Source organism: Macrotis lagotis, chromosome 6 (genome assembly GCF_037893015.1).
Source record: "Macrotis lagotis isolate mMagLag1 chromosome 6, bilby.v1.9.chrom.fasta, whole genome shotgun sequence".
Lineage (NCBI taxonomy): Eukaryota > Metazoa > Chordata > Mammalia > Peramelemorphia > Peramelidae > Macrotis > Macrotis lagotis.
This window is the reverse complement of record NC_133663.1, coordinates 91,444,556-91,456,422: the sequence shown is the minus strand read 5'-3', so window position 1 is coordinate 91,456,422 and position 11,867 is coordinate 91,444,556.

Genomic DNA, 11,867 nt, shown 5'->3' with positions numbered 1-11,867 from the left:
TTCTGGGCTAAGAAGTCACTATTTGACAAAAACTTTTGGGAAAACTGGAAAATAGTATGGCAGAAACTAGGCACGGATCAACATGACATGCTTCTTTTTTTTTAAATAAAAAGGTCTGTGTTGTTTACTTGGAGGGAAGAAGTTGTCTTAATCTGGGTTTTGTTAGGGGGTAAGTTATCATAGTTTGTTCTTGAACATTTAAAAGTTTTCAGCTAATTTATTTAGGCAGCTATTTTAGAGCAATCATGAATGCCATTTTATTTATAGATGGCTAAATCCCCTGAATAGGAGGAACATAAATGGGAAATTCATGCAACCTTTAATTTCAACTACCCAAAAGAAAGTATTAAGATAACTTGTTAATGCTTTAAGCAATTCTCCTTACTATGTAAGACATAAAACTCTAATCTCAGATGCAAATTCCATTACTCATATTCTACAACAAATTAATCACATTTGTTCCACTGCTTCTGTCTTGTGGTTTGGAATAAACATATGGTGCTAACATCAGTAATGAGAAAATTAATTTTTATTGAAAGCTTAATTTTAGCTTTTCACCATCTTATGTAAATAATGAATTAGGTCACATCATTGCACAAATGACTCTTCCTCTCACTGTAGTGTTGTCTTTCCTAACATTCACAAATGTAAATAGTAGTTCACTAGAGACAAGGAAACATGAGTTATCACTTTCTAAAATAGTGAGGTTTCACTGAAATGTCACTAAACAAAGTTTAACTTCATTTTGGCAGCTAGGTGGCACAGTAGATAGAGCATCAACCTCAGAGTCAAGAGGACCTGAGTTCAAATTTGGCCTCAGATACGTAATAATTACCTGTGTGACCCTGGGCAAGTCACTTAACCCCATTGCCGTGCAAAAGCCAAAAAAAAAAAAACAAAGTTCAGTTTGGGAAAAAAACAAGTCAATTGGACAAAGATGCATAGTGCACCATTTTCTTCCTAAAACCTTCTAAAACACAAAGGCTTGGTCTTCATTTAGTTTTATCTTTAAAAAATATTTTATCAAGACAAGTCAGAAATATTTTTAATAGTATCTTTATATTCAGCTGTAATTTTTCAGAAATTCTGAAGAAGGATTTCATGAAATTTTAAAGCTTTATCTTTATTTGAAGCCAAAATTTTATTTTTGGGTAGGTATTTTTTAGGCATATTCTTTTTTATTTTTTTTATTTTTATTTATTTTTTTTAGGTTTTTTGCAAGGCAAACGGGGTTTAAGTGGCTTGCCCAAGGCCACACAGCTAGGTCATTATTAAGTGTTTGAGACCAGATTTGAACCCAGGTACTCCTGATTCCAGGGCCAGTGCTTTATCCACTGCGCCACCTAGCCGCCCCGGCGTATTCTTTACTAGCAGAAGAGTTAAGTTCAAAGTTAAGATTCCCAGCCCAGCTGTTAACACACTGAATCACTCGAATGACTTTTCTTTTGCAACATTTTGCTTATTAGGCATACATATAATGTGATAAATAAAATAAAAATAAATAAAATAAAATATTGGTGATATTCCTTCACAAAGCTCTTTCTTACTGTTATCATTCTTCTCTCCACATGGTAGGGTTCACACATCACCCAAGAGAGGTGTGCTTCCTTCATTTGTGTGTGTGCACACTTACAGTGACATACTGAATCCAGCAAGTTACTTTGTCCCACCTTTAATGACAATTTAAGAATATAGGAGCAGCTACCAGACTTGAGCTTTTTTCTCTCAGCCTTCAGAGATTTTTGATTTTCTTAGGCTTGGTACTCGTTTGGTACTTCCTGCCACTGAGGCAGATAACCATTTTTCTGTTCTTTGGGAGTTCCTAAACTTATTTAAGCTGGGCCTCCAATAAAAGCTGCACCGAGTAGTGTGTTCAGAAGCCCAGAAAATGAATAGATAGATAAAGAGAAAGAAAATGTTCTTCCTGCAGAAGGCTAATTGAAATCCAGTCTCTGATACTATGTCAGAGATTTGGGCTCACCTACATGCTAAAAATTGAGTTTGGAGACTTTCAACTGAAAAAGAACCTTGGATTAATTTTGATATTTTCTCTTGTTGAACTTAGCATTTAACATTATTCCAGGTATCATTTGATATTGTCCACAAATCGTGGGAAAATATAATAAATCATATTGATTCAGATACTCACATTGGTATCTAGAACATAGGTAAGTAAAGGATTGTACCCATTTAAACTTTTTTTCTGTACTATAGATAATAATGCTGTTTTTTTGTTAGATAAACCAAACCCTTGTATGTTTTATACTTATACATTTGGACATTTACACATACATTTGGTTATTGTCTTCCAAATGCCATCTCACTAACATTTTTGATCATTGTCTGGCTTGGATGATTGTCAAATAATAGTATTTTGGAATTGTTGTATGGATTTTGTCAAGATTAATTGATTGGAAATTCACCTTTTACTAATACCATAGGGCTTCAAAATTAATTAGTAGTTTCTATATGGACCATTTGACTAAAAAAATAATACATAATCTCTTTTAAAAAAACAAAGCTGCTAATTGCTGGAATAACTTTTATAACAGTATTTAAGAATCTAGGACCTTGAAAGATGAACTGTCATTGAGTTACAGATATATACAGATATTGAAGATTGCTTTTTCAGCTGCTACTTTCTCTTCTCCCTTTGTCTCTTTTGAGTGTTTATGCATTTTCTACAAATGGCACGGGGCCATTCCCCACCCGTCGGGCCCTGGTCTGGTTCCAGTCCCTCCGGGTGGGCCTTGGAAGCCCAACCAATTCCATGTAGGCTCTGACCCTCCCGCCCCACCACCAGGGGGTGATGAGAAACATTCAGGAGCCAGGTGTCCGGCCATGCGGAAGCAGGGTCCCCCAATCTGGGGATTTAAGGACCATTTATGCATTTTCTAGAAGAAATACTTTCCAATGAGTAATTCCTAACAAGAATTATGGAAGAAAAGGATAGGCAATCACGTCTACTGAACAGAAAACTAAAGATTTCTACTCCAAAACATCATTTTATTTTTGAACTTGCATTTAATGCCATCATGTGATTTAAATCTCAAGTCATAGGAGATTGTTTCCTTCTGCAGGAAAAGTTAATTTTTTAAACTCAAAAATCACTTTGAATTTTCTGGTGTGAACTATGAATGTGGAAAAATACATATGTACTGCTTTATTCGATCTTGTCATTATGAACTTTACAATTAAAGAACTGTTTGAAAAATACTGTTTTCAAGATGTGATGCTTAAATTAACAGCAGGTAGAAGGAGATTTTATAGATGAAGCACAGGAGAAAGCTGAATTTGAAGATAAAATATGGTATAAAAATGGAGTCAATAGAAAAAAGGGAAATGTAATGGGAGAAAGAAAAAGGAGAGGGGTAACAGGCCAAGATATTTCATATAATAAGATTTTTCTTTATTACAATGAGCTGTTACAATGATATGAAGGGGGGGCAAGGGGGAATGAGGGAATCTTTGCTGTCATCAGATGTGGCTAGGAGAGGAAACAGCATATATACTCAATGGGGTATAGACATCTGGAGTAAGGAGAGAGGCGGGGACAGGGGGAAGGGGGGGATGTGAGTGATGGAGGAGAGGATGGACCATGGGGGGAGAGTGGTCAGATATAACACATTTTCTTTTTTACTTCTTGCAAGGGGCTGGGATTGGAAGGCCTGTCCATTACCATAGTGCCAGGTGGATGCTGGGCCTAAGGGGTGGTATGGGGGCTCGGGGCCTCTTGGCCCCAGGACCAGGGATCTGTCTGCTGCGCCATTCAGCTACCCTACAGCAAAGTCAGAGTGCAAGGAGAGAGAAAATATAGTACATGGTAGTAGAGAAATATGAAAGGAGGGAGTTGCAGTCAGCAATGGCAACGTTGGAAAAATATGGAAGTAACTTTTGTGATGGACTCATCATAAAGAATGTGATCCACCCGTGACAGAGTTGTTGGTGTTGGAACAAAGACTCAAGCACATTTTTTATTATGATTATTTGGGGGGGTGCGGGGCAAATGGTGCTGGGTGGCCTGCCTAGGGCCACGTAGCAGAGTGATCGTTGGGTGTCTGAGGCCAGATTTGGACCCGGGTGCTCCTGGCTCAAGGGCCAGTGCTCTGTCCGCCACCCAGCCGCCCCTACTATTATTACTATTTTATTTTATTTTATTTTGGATCTTTTTTCTTTTTCTTTTTTTTTTTTTTTTTTTTTTTTGGTTTTTGCAGGGCATTGGGGTTGGGGTGGCTTGTATGTCACACAGCTGGGTGACTGTTGGGTGTACAGGGCCGAATACGGGCTCGGGTGTTCGTGGCTCCAGGGCTGGTGCTCTGTCCACTACGACACCTGGCTATACCTACAATTATTACTATTTATTTTAATTTTAATTTTTTTCTCTCCCCTTTATCGCTCAAGTGAGTCTATATTTTTGGGGGGAGGGGGTATTTTGTTTACTCTTAAACAAGAATATTTTATTAATGTGTAAAAAACATTATTTGCACAGAATGAGAATAAATAAATATTAAATTGTAAAAAAAAATTTTTTTAAAGAGACAGAGGAAAAAGAAAAGGAGGATAACAGAACGTGTGGAAATTAGACCTTTGGAGCAATGCCTGAAAGAATAGAGGATATTTAGTTGGTGAAAGGGAAGATGTAAGAAGGGTCTGTGCTCTGTCCAACATTTGAAGGATCTTGTGCAGAAGGGTCATTAGACTTTATATAAATTTCAGGAGGCAGAATAATGGCCAGTTACTAGGATGGACCAAAATTTAGTTAAAGGAAATAGATTTTTGGCTTAATATAAAGAAATTTTAATAATTACAGGTAATCCAAAACAAAATGAGTTGCTTTTCCTAGTGTTCCCTGGAAATATTCAAATAAAGGTGGGATATTAAAAAAAAAAAAACAAGATGTGATGCTTAACCTGGAAATAAAAGTTTGTTTAATATTGCAAAATGATTTTTTTTAATTGTCAGCATTTCTGGTATAAACTGTTCTCACAAAGAGGTTATTTTCTTCAACTTGTAATCAACTATAAACATTTGAACTATAGGGAGGGAACACCTGCTTTTTTCCCCCATCACACTAAGGGTGATGACAGTTTTGGACTTGTCTATTGTCCCCATCAAGGTGAGTGTTGAGTATATATTAAATGATAACCCAGACAAGGGAAGCAATGATGAAGATGCTTTTAAAACACCATGCAATTTGGGAGAAAAAGAAAGAGACTAGATATTAAATTGTTTTTTAAAATCCTGTTTTTTCCTACTACAAGTTCAGTTCAATAAACATTTATTAGGCATGTTCTATAAAGTCCAAAGATTCAGGGAGGGGGAAAAAAAACCTATAAAAAGTCCTGATCCGGGGCAGCTAGGTGGCGTAATGGATAAAGCACCGGCCCTGGAGTCAGGAGTACCTGGGTTCAAATCCGGTCTCAGACACTTAATAATTACCTAGCTGTGTGGCCTTGGACAAGCCACTTAACCCCATTTGCCTTGCAAAAAACAAAACAAAACAAAACAAAATAAATGACCATAATTCCATAGGACTGCTCATGAAGCGATACTTCCTCCCATAGACTTAGTACATGGCCATTGAGAGAATTATTTTTACTTGGCTATGAATCTTTGTTACAAGATCTGAATTGTTTTTTTTTTCTCTCCAATGGGCGAGGGAGTGAAGTGAGAGAAAATAAGATTTTTGTTTATTAAACATTTTTTAATAAAAATTAAATTTGTGAACTTATACCATTCAGGTGGTGCAACATGTACACACATAAGTAAATAAAGATAATTTAATGAAAGGAAAAGCACAAATTTAACTACCTCATTAGCCATCCTTGGACCAGACCAACAGATCACACCAGCATTGCTTTCCATCTGCCCTTGATTCTCACCACTTGGAGGAGCATCTCTCCTCTCCTATTTGTGAGGACTAGGACAAAGTTTAAACTCAACTAGCCAACTCATACCTAGCAGCCTCAAGTGAGACTCTGCTCCACATCTCAATCAACCCCATCTCATTTTGTTCTTCCTTTTACCCTCGGCACAGAAATTAAACCCGATTCTATAATTGTTCTAACTCTTTACGGGCTGCTCTGTGGACATGACTCTTGACACTTACTTCCCTGACCCCAACTTCCACAAGTGTTGGCTCTCGTGGAAACTATTCTATTTGTGTCCCCAATGTCTGACATAAGCACTTAATATTTGTTTCAATCATCAAGAAAAGTTTCCTATAGTAGATGGAGCCTGAGCAAAGCCTTAAAAGAAACCAAGGATTTCTTTAAGGTTCATTGATATATGCAGGTTCTAGTAGGTAGGACCCTTCCCTTTAACCAGAATCAGGTGATATCTGATTTGAAGAATTTAAGGGGGAAGGGGAGAAGTGGTTGTGATTACCCATGGGGAGCTGCTGGGGACACTGAGGTTGGTGGATTGCTCTAGCTCAGGAGTTCTGGCCAAGCTAATCAAAAGTCCACTCAATTTAGTATCTACATCAGAAAAGCAGCAGGTCAGAATTTTCCTGCCAATCAGCATTTCCAGCTTAGGTGAGATAGAGAGACCCAGTCTCCAAAAACAAAAGAAAAGCCAATGAGTTTTAAAGTGAAAGGGAGAAAAAGTTGTTTTTAAATAGTCATTTCATAAATGTGGTTGTTTAATAGATATAGTTTCCTGAGCCATAAGAATCCTGAATATAAGAGAGCAGGGACTGTCTGAAAGAACAGGAATAATGAGTAATATAGGAAAGCAAAAGAAAAGATGGTTAAGATCTTAATTCTTAAATAACTGAGAACTGAATATATCTATTATAGTAAACCTATCAGAGTATCAGACATCATCTGGACCATTGCTTTCCAACCTCTACCTTTCATTAAATTAAAAGATAAAAAGTTAAATAATTTTTTAAAAAAATTTAAAAGGGGTAGCTAGGTGGCATAGTGGATAGAGCATGGGCCCTGGAGTCAGGAGGACCTGAGTTCAAATCTGCCTCATGTGCTAATTGCCTAGCTGTGTGACCTTGGGCAAGTCACTTAATCCCATTGCCTTAAATAAAATTTTTCTTACAAGTTAAAGGAATTATCTTCGTTGATTGCTGATTTATTTTTTTTTTGTTATTGAATCATTTCAATTGTATACAACTCTTCATTGACTCTGGGGTTTTCTTGGCAAAGGTACTGGAATGGTTTGCCATTTCTTTCTCCAGTTATTTTATAAAAGAGGAAACTGAGACAAACAAGGTTAAGTGCTTTGTCCCATATAACTAGTGGCTGAGACCAGAGTTGATATGTCTTCCTGATTCCAGGCCTAGTGCTTTATCCAACTGTGTTTATTTACTTTTTAAAATAAACATATATGTACTATACTAGTAATTATGTACTTTATAAAACTTAAGGAAAAACAGACATTTCAAATGAGATAAGGATGAAATAGCATTTGACAAAAGGGCCAACAGAGGGCCAGTAATTTATTGAATAAGGAAATGATATACACTAGGAAAATCAGTGTGGAGGATAGCTATAGGCCAAGTTCAGTAAAGAAAGTAATAAAGAAGTGTGGAAGGTTAGAACTGACAAGACATGGCAACGCAATCGAAGATGGCCATTGTGAATCCAAGTGAAAGAAAGATGGTAGTGTTTTGGACAGGAATAGGGAAGTTTGGAAGAGGGATGAATGGGAAGAAAGGATAGAAGAATATAACGAACTGAAATGTATGATGTAGACAGTACCCATCCAGGCTTGTCCATCTTTATAACTTATTCTGCATCACCCAAAATGAAGAAGAAGGCAGGCAGGGCTAGAGAGTGCAGCCTCCCATCCAGTGGAGAACCTACCACAGCCAGGGAGGGATCTGGGGGACAAGAGGTAGAGCTATTGTGAGATGGGCAGAATAGCAGATTTTCCTATGGTATCTCTGTACACTGTTAAATTATAACTGCCCTGAGGGGTGGACCCCCTACATGCAGGTTGGGAATTTCCATGGTAGAGTTGGAGGGAGAAGTGGGGGACTAAGGCTATTTGGTTATATTCGAGAAAAGCTCCATCATGGGGTATCATGCAGAAGGGTAGATGTTTCTCGCTTTGGTTCATGACACACTCATTAGAGCCATGTCACATTCCCCCAATGCACCTCAGCCTCCACTCTAAATTACTGATTTGGCAGAGACCCCTGTGCTATAGAAGAAACAAATAACAAAGCTAGAATTTATCCAAGTCTTCTTACTCTGAACTCTGTCATATTTTTCCTACTCACGACTCTCTCCATTTGCAATCCAATAACTTGCTGCTTTATAGAGTAATGCATGGGACAGCGGCTATTGGAGAATCTGAAGAAGCCATCCTTCTGAATCACTAGATTCCAGCCCTAAGAAAAAGCCGGCCGTCTCCTTATGGCCTTCTACATAATGACACTTTACAACATATCTAGGACTTGAGACTTGAACACACTGGGGCAAGGTCAGATTCACCCAGGATCTGCATTTCATCACCATCTATTTTACTTTAAATGCAATTTTTAAAAAAAAGCCAGTCTTGAGATAAACAAACACAAACTTATAGCCCTTCTACCATAATAAGTATATTGACTTCATGCTTAATTTATCAGACAGATTTTCTTGTGGGAGTGAGGATCATAGGCTTTTTCAAAAATTCCCCCCAAATCTTGGAAGGCAACCTGGACTTTTTCCATTTATCCTTTCAGAAGAGGGAGCAACAGTAGATTGTCACTACCAGAAATTGCCTTTTGGCTTGAGGTTGAACTTCCCCTGACATTTTTATGGAAATGGTCCATCCATGATTAGCTAGGGCTTACTAAGCATAAACACAGCTGTTGTGTAGGAACAATAAGATCAGTATGAATTTCTGTTCAGATTTTGCTGATTCTCAGTAAAATAATCAAAGAGAAGCCCCAAGAGGAATAGGATCTTGGACCCTATCTTATCTAAACTTTCCAATTCAATCAGTGTCAATATAGTATTCTTTACACAGTTAATAAACTTCTGAAGAATTAAATTAATCATCAGTCATTTCCTCACTCAGAAATTTGTTCTATTAGGAGTGTAGTTTGAAAGTAGATGTTAGAGACCCATCTTTTCACCCAATGTCTTCCCTGGACAGATGAGGAAAGGCAGGATAAAAGAAATAAAAAAACTTACTCAAAGTCATAGTGAAAATATAGCAAAAGTAAGATTCAAACTCAAATCCAATGCTAACTGACTAGCTGACTAAATCCTTGTCCAGCACATTGCCATAGGAATAATACATGAGGAATAAGAATGGGAAGAAGATACAAAAGAATAAAATTCTTTCTTTGTAGTATAGTGGATAGAGCACTAACCCTGGAGTCAAGAGGACAAAGTCAAATCTGACCTCAGACACTAGCCGTGTGACATTGGGCAAGTCATTTAACCCCGATTGCCTCACATCCAGGGCCATCTCCCGTCTTCCTGATTCATCTGGCCAATGGACCCAGACGGCTCTGGAGGAGAAAATGAGTCTGGTGACGTAGCACAGTACCCTTTCACTCAAATTCAATTCATGTGCTTGTCATGATGTGGTTTTCTTTGAAAATTAAGGATGGGAGCAGCTAGGTGGCACAGTGGACAGAGCACCAGGCCTAGAATCAGGAGGACCTGAGTTCCAAGCTAGCCTCAGACACTTAATAATTACTTAGTTGTGTGACCTTGGGCAAGTCACTTTAACCTCATTGCCTTGCAAGAAAACAAAACAAAAAGAAAATGAAGGATAGGGACAGCTAGGTGGAGCAGTGAATAGAACACTGGCTCTAGAGTTAGAAGGATTTGAGTTCAGATCTAGGCTCAATCACTTAATAATTACCTAGCTGTGTGGCCTTGGGCAAGTCACTTAACCCCACTTCCTTGCAAAAACCTAAAAAGAAAAAATGAACAAACATCATTATAACAGCATATATAGTGGATGCTTAATAAATGCTGCTGGCTAATTATGATTGACAAATAGCAACATTTACTACTTAAGTCCAAGTGTTTGTTGCTCATTTTCATTCTATCTGCCCTTCAAGCTGACATTCTGAGATCTCTCTGTACTGAGGCTTTTTATTGCTTCATTGGCTGCTTTATAAAAACTATAATTAAACTCAGCCTGAAAATGACATTACCTCTTTTTAAAAAAAATTTAATCAACTTCCAGGAGGCTGAGAGTATTGGCATGCTTAATGATCTTTGCAAGACAAAAAAAATAAGAAAAATTACTTTTCTTCATCCAGGCCAAGTTCACTAAACCGTAACAAAGTTCCACATTGTTCTGTCCTGGGCCGCCTTCTCTTCTTGGTGATTGCATCAGCTCCCCATGAATCTATCATTTCTATGATGGTGATTCTTAAATCTACTATACTCTCCCAACCTTTCTGCTGACCTCCAGACTTGCACTTCAACTGCCTGTTCAAAGCTTTTCATAATGCACTCCTCCTTTCTAGTCTTTTAATATCTTGGAGCCCCCCCCCATCTCTCTTGCACACTCTTAAATTTAGTGATACCAGGATCCTTGCTGTCCAATCAAGCACCTCTTTCTCTACTCCACATGTCTGGTCTGGTAGTCCCTTATGCCTGGAAGCCTCCCCCTCCTCATCTCTGGTTTCCTTTAAGTCTCAACTAATATCCTACCTTCTACGGAAGCCTTTCCTGATTCCTCCTATTTCTAGTGCCTCCTCTCTGTTAGTTATTTCCTAATTATACTGTATATGGTTTGTTTGAACACAATTTTTTGCATGTCTTTTTCCCTATTAGATTGTTTTAAAAACAAAAGTCTTTTGCCTTTATCTCCAGTGCTTAACATAGCACCTGGTATAAAGTAGGCACTTAATAAATGCTTATTGACTAATATATACACTCATACATATAGTGGAAAATTCAACATTCATAAACCCATTTGCAGAAGAGATTAAATCAGATCATCACACAATCTAAATAGCTCATAATCAGTGACAAGTGTTTATTGAACCATTTGCTAGATACAAGTCTGAATGTTTAATTCAGAGGAGAGGTTCCTAAATGTGTGTGTGTGTGTGTGTGTGTGTGAAACGGACCCTTTTGGCAGTCTGATAAAACCTACAGGACCCCTTTTCTGAAAAATATTTTTAAATAAATATTTAAGATAAAATACACAGAATTATAAAAATAAATTATATTGAAATACAATTATCAAAATATTTTTTAAAAGTTCACAGACCCCAGGTTAAGAATCCCCAGTTTAGGGACAGCTAGGTGGCGCAGTGGATAAAGCACCGGCCCTGGAGTCAGGAGTACCTGGGTTCAAATCCGGCCTCAGACACTTAATAATTACTTAGCTGTGTGGCCTTGGGCAAGCCACCTAAGCCCATTTGCCTTTGCAAAAAAAAAAAAACCTATAAAAAAAAGAATCTCCAGTTTAGAGAAAATTATAAGAATTCCTTCCCTTAATGGATTTATTAATCAATCTAGTTATAGAAACAATGAATATGCATAAAAATAAGTAACCTTGTTGATTACTAAAAGTAACTAGAAAGTATAATTTTTTTGTCTTTTTTAGCATTTTTCAGGGCTAAAAAATTATACTGGGCATTTCTGTTAACCATTCACTTTCCCAGTGGTTTATAATCTTAACAGAGAAACTGACTTGCTTTAATCCTGTCCACCCAAACCTCATGTTCAATATCATTATTCTTGCCTATCTCATCATCAAGCTAAGAAAATCCTGATAATCTGAACTGCCTAGCAGGAATGTTGTCCAGGTTATAGATTTTTTCTAAAAAAAAATACATACATTTGGAGCAACTAGGTGGTACAGTGGTTAGATCACTGACCCTGAGTTCAAATCCAGCCTCAGGCACTCGATACTTACTAGCAATGTGATTTTGAGCAAGTCAC